Source organism: Dasypus novemcinctus, chromosome 28 (assembly GCF_030445035.2).
Source record: "Dasypus novemcinctus isolate mDasNov1 chromosome 28, mDasNov1.1.hap2, whole genome shotgun sequence".
NCBI lineage: Eukaryota > Metazoa > Chordata > Mammalia > Cingulata > Dasypodidae > Dasypus > Dasypus novemcinctus.
Window position 1 is genome coordinate 28,562,285 of NC_080700.1, and position 11,813 is coordinate 28,574,097.

Below are 11,813 nucleotides of genomic sequence, written 5' to 3' on the forward strand. Positions count from 1 at the left end.
TAGCTTCTAAAAATGCTAATAGTGCTTTTTTATGCTACCAGACTATTGGTTAGAGATCTTAATGATACTTAATGTTTTCTTTTAAGTCATTCATTGTTTCTAAGTGGTGGCTCTTTGGAAACAAAGATGTCTGATTAATAAGTTCCCTTTTTAGTTAAAAGCACTCAGCATCTCTCTTCACCCTTTCTCAATTCATGTGGTGTGTGATTTTGGATCTTTCTATCTGACTTTAGTTTTACGTTTTGATATAGAAAACAATATCCTGCTCCAGCCATACTGAATTTTGCATTGAGACCTTGAAGATGCCTGTGCTAAAGGTCCCTACCTGCGTCTTGACCTTGCCTGGGAAACGCCACCTTCCTCAACCCTCTTAAACCTCCCGCCCCCTCACACCCCGGGGCAGGTCTGAGGCTTCTTCTCATCTTTAAAGTCCCAGGTTAGAGAAAGGAAATTCTCTGTTCCTCTAACTGTGCCAGGTACCCCTCACCTGTCTTCTATTACAGGGGCGTTACTCTAATATGTCAACGGCCAGGCTGCTATGTGCACGGCCCTCTGCGCGGTGCTGGACGTGCTCTACAAGGCTGACCTGTCTCTGTCCTGCTGGCGCTGGCGGTCAGGGTCCACGTCACACCTCTCAGCTTCTCAGCTGGGAAAAGACGCAGGTAAATAACCTTAAAGAGCACGTGGGTGTGTTGCACCTAGGCTCAGCCTAAGGAGGACCTGTCCCATCCAGGTCTTTTGACATTGGAGTGGCAGAAGGAGACAAGGAGCGTGAGCAAGGAAGGGCATTGCCCCAAACTCCCCAAATCATGAGGTTTGCAAAAATGTGTAATTTCCAGGATTATATCCGGTTGCCGTCAGGGATATTGATGGATTTGGAATACGGCAAAAAGGTAGAATAATTCTCTCTAGGTTTGCCCCTCTGAAGGAGGAGTAGGCAGTCACTCTAAATACTTAATACTCCTTCCCTCCGCAGAGCAAAAGTAAAGCAAAAGCAGATTCTGAATGGATACAGGGTCTAGTTGTACTGGGGAATCTGCTCCTTTCTCACTCATCTCAGATTACCAGCCCTCCGAGCACTCATTCCATCCTTCATGAACTGTTTGTTTTACCTTGTACGTTATTTCTCTTTCCTGCACTCTTTATCCCCCATTACCAGTCATTCTTCATCTGCTTCTACAAACTCATTTGTGTCCTAGGCACAGCTCCACCAAGCTGCTCCTGCTCCTTGTACAATTAAGTGGGACTTGGTTTTTCTCTTTTTTCTTTTAATTTCAATGTATACTGTTATATATATTATGTATAATATATATAATAATTATATGTATTATGTATATATAATATATATGTAAAAGTATTAATTACATTGATGTAGACTAGGTATATATAGCAGATCATTTCTCTGAGTGTGAATGACATTTCCCCAGTACTTTTCATTTATCATGGTCTATTTTGGGACATTGTTTGGTGTATACCAATTTAACAAAATTCCAAGAGAATATCTTATCACATTAAAAAAAAAAATGTGCCTGGACAGAATTTTTAGAGTAATGCATCCATAATTTGTTAAACTGACTTTTATCATTATTTTCGAAGTTGAAATAAAATTTACTTAAAAAAAAAAAAGATTCCCTATACCTGGCAACGTAATGCTATTTGCAGTAAGTTTCTTAAGGAAAATGTGTTCCTGGAGTTAGACTTCAGACTTGTGAAGGGAATTTCTTAGCAATGCCCATAAATTTAGAACTGCTTGTGCAAATTAATACTGTCCATTTCAACATTGACTGGTTCCTTACTGCCCACTGAACCTTTGCAATATTGAGATGAAGAAGTGGTCCCTGTTCTGTAATGTGCCACCCAGGTCCCTTTTCTACTTGTCGCCCTAGCTGCTGAGGGAATACTGATAGCAGCTGGCCTTTGGCCCCTTGAGGGTTGCTCCAGCTGTAGGGAGTCTTACCCAGGCCTCACCCTTCCCAGGGCAGCCTTCGTCTAGTGACTGATCGCTGGCCAGCCCAGCCTCACGTGGGAAAACTCTACAGGGCCCCTCCAGCACCTGGGCTCCCTGTTGTTGGGTTTGCTTTGTCCCTTGACTCCTGCCTAATCCTGCCTCCTTTCCCTTCCTTCCACAGGTATTAGTCCCCAGAGGACTTTCTAATAAACACCCTACCCAAAGCTCTATCTCTTCTGTGTCCTGGAGCACCCCCACCCCTCACCCCACTCCTCCCATACCAACAACCTCCTCCATCATCATGGGACGTTCATTGCACTTGGTGAATACATGTCTGGGCACTGCTGCACTACATGGTCAACGGTCCATATATTATAGTTTACATTCTTCCCCAGTGCACCCAGTGGGCCGTGGGAGGACATTTAATGTCCAGTAACTGTCCCTGCAGTACCACCCAGCACAACTCCAAGTCCTGAAAATGCCCCAACATCACATCTCTTCTTCCCTCTCCCCACCCTCAGCAGCTACCATGGCCACTTTCTCCACATCAATGCTACATTTACTTCCATTACTAATCACATTAGTTCCAGAATAGAGTATCAGTAAGTCCACTCTAATCCATACTCTATTCCTCCATTCTGTGGGCCCTGGGATGGTTATGTCCACAGCTGTCTTTTATTAAGTCAGACATTTGCAAAAATGTAAAATAGTGCCATTATTGTCATTAAATTGTTTTTTAAAAATACATAGTTTTTTCTCCATGAAAGCATATTAGCATAATGGATTTATTCTCATTTTTAAATGAATTAAAAATATTTAAAGTTTTTTTTCAGTTTCTATTTCTAATGTGAGTAACAATAGATATAACACACACAAACAAAAAACCCCTTTGGGGTCCTCAAATTATTTTTAAGAGTTAAAGGGGTCCTGAGACAGAAAAAGGTTGAAAACTACTGATTTAGAGTAAATGAAAGAAGCTGCTAAGATAATCACAACTTGTCAAAGAACAAGTTATTTTCTCATCCAGTTTAGTTTAGTCAACCATGTTCATAGTAGACAGGAAGGGAGGGAAGAGGAAAGCAAGGCAGGCAGGCCAGCTAAGAGGGAGAGAGGAAGGAAAGTCATATGAAGCCGAAGCCATGTCTCTTAGTGGACAGGATCCCTGAGTTTATATCTTGGAGGGGAATATGGGAACTCCCACCCCAGAATGTTGTGGAAAATGAAACCTCTCCCTTCCCTGCATCCACTAGCCAATAGCACTTCCAGGAGAACTCCCCTTACCTATTACCAGGTTTGCCTATTCCAGGGACAGAACCTCTTTTTTTTTTTTTTTTCTTTTAATTCTTAAAAATATATTTTTAGAACAGTCGTAGCATTACAGGAAAGTCACATAGAAAGAAAGATTTCATATATACCACTCCCATCTCATACACAGTTTTCCTTAATAACATTTTGCATTAGTGTACTTTTGTTACAATTGATGAACTAATATTTTTGTAATTGAATTATTAACTAAACTCCCTCGTTTACATTACGGTTCTACAGTTATATGCTTTTTTAAAATTATTGTGGTAACATATATATAACATAAAATTTCCCATTTAAACCCCTTTCAAGTATCCAATTCAGAGGCATTAATTACATTCACAACGCTGTGCTACATATTATCAAAACATTTCCATGACCCCAAACAGAAAGTCTCCAATTAAGTCTTAACTCCCCTTGTCCAGCCCCACCCCTGCAGGGGCAGAACTTCTTGATTGTGGTAGTATCTGAAAATGTCACAAAGTCCTCCTATTTTTATTGAGAACTTCTGTTGAAGTAGACGTGTGCTATGCCATTTACTATGGTTTCTTACAAACACTTTGGTTTACTCTGGTTTAAATGATTTTTAGGCAAAATTTTCAAAGCTGTGAATGATCTTTCCAGAAATTGTGAAAGTGTAGACAGTGATGAGACCTTAAGGCTGATGATCCAAATTATGCTTTGCAAAGCCTCAGAACAGGAAGTAGAGTCGAAATAGTATATTAGGAGATGAATAGATTTTGAGGTTCCCCCATCCCGTGTTCTGTATTTCAGCACACATTCCTATTAAAAGATAAATATTAAGGCACTGACTTAACAATGAACCTTTTTTTAGGGGTAGCGGGGATTGGAACTGGGACCTCGTACATGAGAAGCTGGTGCTCAACCACTGAGCTACACCTGCTCCCCTTAAGTGAACTTTTGAAATGTAATTCTTTAAAAAATTGAGGCTTGAGTCTTTTGATGTATTTTCTTGTGTATCAGTGAAGAGGTTTGTTATATAATGAAGATAAGGAATAGTAAATGAAACTATGAATGTCTTCATTGACCAGTACATTACGGTAAAGCCAAATGGTGATTTCTTAAAACACAGACTACCCCTTGAAAGTCAGTAGCCAAAATATATTATGGGCTTTTTATGCTAAGTCAGAATAAGTGTTATAATGCGCCTCGGGAATAACAATTTATCAATTTATGATTGCAAAAATGTGTTCTGAGGTGAAATATCAAATAAATATAATAAATGAATGCTTATGGAAAACTAAAAGTGGTACTGTCTAAAGGGAAGAATCCTGGGCCACAGTCAGAACACCAGGATTCTGGACCCATCATTCACCCACCTTCTGTGGACCTCCGTCTCTCACTGGGAAAATGAGGGACCTGACCCATTGCTCATTGCTTTTCATACTGGGCTGCTGGATTGCGAAGTTCATTAAGGATGACAGGGCTGAGGAGAAAGGAAGGGAATGCTGTTTTTATTATTATTATTTTTTATTGTGGTAAAATATGGATAACAAAATTTGCCATTTTTACCATTTTTAAGTGTGCAATTGGCAATTATATTCACAATGTTATGCATCCATTACCACAGTCTATTTCCAAAAATTTTCATCACTTCCAACAAATATTCTGTACTTGTTAATCAGTAACTTCCCTTTCTCCCTTCTCCCCAGCCCTTGGTAACTTCTAATTTACTGTCTTTTTGAATTTTCCTACTCTAGATATTTTATACAAATTGAATCATATGGTATTTGTTCTTTTGTATCTGACTTGTCTCAGCAGAATGTTTTCAAGACTCATCCAGGTTGCGGCATGTATCCGAACTTCATTCCTTTTTATGGCCGAATAATATGTCATTGAATGCATATATCACATTTTTAATATCCATGCATCTGTTGATGAACAAGTAGGTTGTTTCCACCTTTTGGCTCCTGTGAATAATGCTCCTTTGAACATTGGCAGACAAGTGTCTCTTTCCTTCCATCTTCAATTTTTGGGGATGTATATCTAGGAGTAGATTAGTTGGATTATATGTAGTTTTATGTTAAATTTTCTGAAGAACTGTCAAACTGTTTTTTCACCATGGCCGCTCCGTTTTATAATCCCACCAGCAAAGGATGAGAGTTCTCATTTCTCACTAACACTTGTTATTTTCTGTTTCTTGATTCTTGGTTTGTTAGTTTTGTCTATATCCTTCCTAGCAGATATGATGTGGTGTCTCATGATGGTTTTGATTTGCATTTCCTTAACAAGCAATGACACTGACCATCTTTTCATGTGCTTGATGGCCATTCATCTCTTTGGAGAAATGCCTATTCAAGGTCCTTTTCCCACTTTTAAATCGAGTTTTCTTTTTGTTGTTGAATTGTTGAATTTCTTTATATTTTCTGGGTGTTAAACCCTTAGATAAATGATTTGCAAATATTTTTTTACATTCTCTAGGGTGCCTTTTCACATTCTTGATAGTGCTCTTTGAAAAGTTTTTAGTTTTAATGAAGTCCAACGTTTCTGGTAGTTTTTGCTCCTATGCTTTGGTATAATATTTAAGACACTATTTTCAAATGCACGGTCATAAAGATTTTACCCTATATTTTCTTCTATGGTTTTATAATTTTAGCTCTTTAATTTAGGTTGTTGATCCGGTTTTATTTAATTATTTGTATATGGTCTGAGGTAGGGGTCTAACTTCATTCTCTTACATGTGGAAATCCAGTTTTCCCAGCACCATTTGTTGAAGAGATTATTCCTTTCCCATATATAGATATGGCATCCTTGTAAAAAATCAGTTAATAACTTAAAAATAAAATCACAGATACAATGGTTTATTTCTATGTGCTCAATTCCATTCTATTGGTCTATATGTATATCCTTATGCCACTATCACAGTTTTTTTTTTTTTAAGATTTATTTTATTTATTTCTCTCCCCTTCTGACCCCCCGTTGTCTGCTCTCTGTGTCCATTTGCTGTGTGTTGTTCTGTGCTGCTTGCATTATCAGGTGGCACCGGGAAACTGCATCTCTTTTTTTTGTGTCATCACTGTGTCAGCTGTGTGTGTGTGCAGTGCCACTCCTGGGCAGGCTGCACTTTTTTTCAAGTGGGGTGGTTCTCCTTGCAGGGCACACACCTTGTGTGTGGGGTACCCTATGCGGGGGCACCCCGCGTGGCACAGCACTCCTTTGCATGCAGCAACACTGTGAGTGGGCCAGCTCACCACACTGGTCAGGAGGCCCTGGGATCAAACCCTGGATCCTCCATATGGTAGGCGGACACTCTATCAGTTGAGCCACATCCGCTTCCCTGTCACACCGTTTTGATTACTGCAGCTCCTAGTGAGTTTTGAAATCAAGTAATATGGATCTTCCAATTTTGTTCTTCCTTTTCAAGATTGTTTTGGCTATTCTGAGTCCCTTGAAATTCCATATGAATTTTAGGATGGATTTTCCAATTTTTGCAAAAAAAATGCCATTGGGATTTTGATAGGGATTGCGTTGAATCTGCATACTGTTTAGGTAGTATTGTCATTTTTACAATATTAAGTCTTCTAATCCATGAACACAGGTTGTCTGTCCATTCGTTTAAGTTTTATTTCATTTCTTTCCACAATATTTGTGGTGTTCTGTGTGCAAGTCTCATGCCTCTCTGATTAAATTTATTCCTAAATATTCTTTTTGGGGCTATTCTAAATGCAATTGTTTACTTAATTTCCTTTTTTGGTTGTTCGTTGCTAGTGTATAGTAATACAACTGATTTTTGCATGTTGATTTTGTGTCCTGCAGCTTTTCTGAATTCATTTATTACCTCTAACCATTTTTGTGTGTGTATTTTTTTTAGAGTTTTCTAGATATACGATCATGTCATCTGTGCATAGAAATGATTTTACTTCTTCCTGTCCTATCTGGATGTGTTTATTTCTTTTTTTCACTTATTTTTAAAAGTATTGAAAGCAGACATCAAACCTGTCTTGTTTCTGATATTAGAGGAAAGCTTTCAGTCTTTCACCCTGAGTATGCTGTTAGCTGCAGGTTTTCAAAAATGCCCTTTATCATGTTGAGAAAATTCCTTTCTGATCCTAGTTTTCTGTGTGTTTTGTTTTTTAAATCATGAAAGGATATTGGTATGCCAGTGCTTTCTCTGCATCAATTGGGGTGATCTTGAGTGTCTTATTTTTCCTACATAGTGTTAATGTGACGCACTACATTGATTTTCTTAGGTTGAACCACTCTTGCATTCCTGATGTAAATCTCACTTGGTCATGGTATAGAATCCTTTTAATATGCCACTTAATTCAGTTTGCTAGTTTTTGTTAAGAATTTTTGCATCAAAATGTTTTCTTATTTCATTGTCTAGCTTTGATATCAGGGCAATGTTGGTTTTATGGAATCAGTTAGGAAGAATTCTCTCCTTTTCAACTTTTTGAAAGTGTTTGAATAAGAATATTTATGTGTTTGATTCCATAGGAATGTAGGACTCTTCAAATGTTTGATCATTTAAGTGTTTGGCAGAATTCACCAGAAAAGCTATCTGGTCCTTAGCTTTTCTTTGTTGGAATTTTTGATTACTGACTCAGTCTCCTTAAGTTGTTATAGGTCTGTTCAGATTTTCTGTTTCTTCTTGAGCCAATTTCAGTAATTGGTGTGTTTCTAGGAATTTATCCATTTCATCTAGTTTATCCAGTTTATTGGTGTATAGTTTATTATATTCTCTTATAATCCTTTTTATTTCTGTAAAGTTAGTAGTAATCTCCCTTCATTTTTTATACTAGTAATTTGAGTCTTCTCTACTTTTTCTTAGCCAATCTAGGTAAAGGTTTGTCAAATTTGTTGATAATTTCAAAAGCCAAATTTTTATTTTGTTGAGCCTCTCAATGTTTTTATCTCTGCTCTGATCTTTAATATTTCCTTCCTTCTACTCACTTTGCTTTTAGTTTGTATTTCTTTTTCTAGTTCCTTAAGGTTTACAGTTAACTTCTTGATTTGAGATTCTTTCTTCCTTTTAAATATATACCTTTAATTTATAAATGTCCCTCTGAGCAGTGCTTTCACTGCATTCCATCAGTTTTATTGTGTTTTCATTTTAATTGGTCTCTAGGAATTTTCTAATTTCTCTCATGATTTCCTCTTTGACCCATGGTTGCTTAACAGTGTGCTTTTTAATTTCCACGTGTTTGTGAGTTTTCCAGTTTCCCTCTGCTATTGATTTCTGGTTTAATTCCATTGTGATGAGAAAAGATACTTTGTATAATTTCCATTTTTTAAAGTTTATTAAGACATGTTTTGTGACTTCACGTATGGCCTATCATGGAGAATGTTCCATGAGCTCTTGTGAAGCATACGTCTTTTGCTCTTGCTGAGTGGAGTGTTCTATATGTTTGTTAGGTCTAACTGGTCTTAATAAGGGGTCCATGATATTAACTTGAAATTCAAAAAACCTTATTCTCGTGGGCACGTGTTGGTGTGGATCTGATGTATTTATTAAATAACGCTCGGTATAGTGTGGACTAAGTAAGGGGTCTGTTGTTTTCACCTGACTGACAAAGGGGTCCCTGGAACAAAAAGGGTTAAGGACCTCTGGTTTAGACTGTTGTTCAAGTCTTCTCTTGTTCTGTCGGGTTGTTCTATGCATTTTGGAGAGTGGGGTGCTGAGGTCCCAACTATTTGCACGGAATATATTTTCCATACTTTCACTTTCCACCTTATATCTAAAGTGAGTCTCTTGCAAAGAGCATATAAATGGATCGTGCTTTCTTAGTCCGTTCTGCCAATCCCTGCATTTTAACTGGAGAGCGTAATCCTTAGTGAAGTGATTACTGATACGGAATGACTTAGTTGTGCCCTAAATTTAGCGATTCCTTTCTATATCTTGTTTTCTGTTCCTCAGGTCATTACTGTCTTTTTGGTATTTTGTTGATTTTTGTAGTATACCATTCTGAGTCCTTTTCTTCTTCCATTTTTTTGAATTTTTAAGGTTATTTTCCTAATGGTTACCTTGGGGATTATAATTAACATCTTAAACTTGTAATGATCTAGTTTGAGTAATAACAACTTCGTTTCAATAGAGTATACAAACTTAGTATAGGAGCCCTCTGCTCCCATGCCAGGTGGCTGCAGGTTTTTATTCACTTGACGCTGGTTTTGATCAATACTCCTTTGCATCCTGGCTGGCTTCCTCACTGGCCACAATCGAGATGCTTGCCTTACTTTAGGCCTTCAGGTCGCCTCGGGCAGGTTAGAACAAATTAGCAAACAAAGGCTGCTCTACCCCCTCCAGAACCAGGGGTCAGTATCCCACCCTGGGGACATCTGACTGTTTGGAGCTCATTGGGTAGCTGCGGTGGGGGAGGGGGGCAAGGGCAAGTGAAAACACCACAAAGCTTTCCTGCCATTATTAAGCCTTTCAGTGGGTGGCTGTAAACCTTTGACTATTTCCTAGAGTTTCTGGCAAAGTTGGCTCTGAGCGTTTCTGCTGGTTTTTCAGCATCGCTGGGGAGGGGCAGGGTTTGGAGTTGCCTACGCTGGCATTTTGCTGATATCACCCCACCATGAACTTTTCTCTCACGTATCATCCAGCTCTGAGATTTAAAAAGAGGAGTTCTCCTGCTTAAAATAACTGATTTCGGGGCAGCTACAGGCTAAGGAGGACTCTCCAAGCAGCCCGTTTCCGCCATGCTGGTAAAGCTACTTGCCTCAGTTGGGGTTGCATTCAGCATGCTCTCCTGCAGGCTTAATCACCTGGCAAAGGAAATAAAAACTTCACAAAGAAGGCAAATGGGACGTCGAAATTACCAACTGAAAGCGTTCTGAGAAAACATCAATTCCTGTTGCTCAAGACAAATTGTTAGAAGATAAGTTTAAGCTGTTTTCTAGGGCACTTGTGTTCAAAGGGAGTGAGAGTAGTTCCTAAATTATTTAATGTTTTAAAAACAACCTTCCCCCCAAAATCTTTAAAACTGCTTCGTGTTTTTCTATTGGCCTTTAGGTATTTAAGTAACATCTTCTGCATAATATGCTTCCATAGTGGCGACACATAAAAATAGGTCATTCGCCTAATTCACATTTTAAGTCATACCACAGGAGTAATGGGGGTGGTTTATCAGCAGCTATTTCCAGTTCTTGGAAAAAAAGACATTGTCATAGGTTCATAGAAAATATACGGCAGTATATCTCCTAAGAAACAACAGCAAAACTTAAATGTTTTCTACTGAAAAAGTAAATAGAGAGATCAGAAAATTTGGGGAAAATAGATTTTTAGAGGGAAATAGAATGTTTGCTCAACTTTATAACTTAAAAAATGTTCAGTTGATTGATTATGGTCAAGTAAAAATTGAAGAGGGGAGAGTGGAATATATCAACAGAGGAGAAAGTGAAAAATAAAAATAAGCACCAGGAGGAGAAAATATGAAAAGAAGAGAGAGGACATAATGAAGAGCTGGACATGAAGAGGGGGAAAGTAATTAAAATAAAAGTACTTAGAATCAACCCATTCTTAGTTGAAACAAAAGTTTTTTAAATTCATTGTGCTAAACTGGCTTCATGGGCTATTTTTATCAGTAGACTATTAAAGGATATCCCTGCCATGTGGCTCATGCATCAGTAATGAACCATTCACAAATCTCTTATCACTTCTGGATGTATCAGCCTCCAGGAAGGAACTAGTCTAAGCTGTCATGGTATGGACAAAATAATCTCATCTCATAAATTACTTGCTTTAGAGCTGGATAAAAGCCAATGGACTTTCCTCAGCCCAGTTCTGAGAATACATGTAGGTGGACACATACCAACACACACACATATTTAAGGGAATGTTTAATGGGTAATTTTGATAGGTGCTTTTTACTCCACCAACCTAAAGAATACTCAAAAAAAGTGAGTTGAAGAAGCTCTTCAGAGTTCTGTCTATTGAAAAAGAAATCTTAAATCCTACAAAATGTCTGAATATCTCACTAATATTTAAAGCCTGCCTGTGAGATTAAATACAGAGCAAGGGAGGCAAACTCTTATTCCCCAGATCTAAATGCCAAGCTTCTAAATTCCTTTCCAAAATGCATAACGTGTATTTCAAGCACGATTTATTGCCACTCGCAACCATCATGATAGGACATTTTTTTTTTTTTTTTTTTTTGCATGAAGAGTATCTTCTCCTTAATTGTGTGGACTTACAAAGGCATTAGAAATATAGGCCACCTTAGAATGCATACCAGAGGAGGAAACCTTGCAGAAGAGTATCTTGTTATTTCTCTCCTGGGTAGCTGAATTTTCCACTGTGGTTTGACTTATGTGGTTTTAGAAATAATGCATATCCTCAGAGTGTGTACTATTACATAATTGCAAACATACTGTATATGTTCTTGCCCATTAGTTGTTATTCAGGCCATATTGATATAAAGTAAAACCCTGGTTAACAAGACTACTCAGAGATGTACTCAGAAATTAAATTTTCTCTTTAAAGGAAAGAATTGGAAACATTTAACATTGAAAACATTTAAAGTGCAAATTCATTTAACAATCCCTTTAATGAATATCCATATTTTAACTTCTTTTGTTAATGGCTCAGGATCTCTCA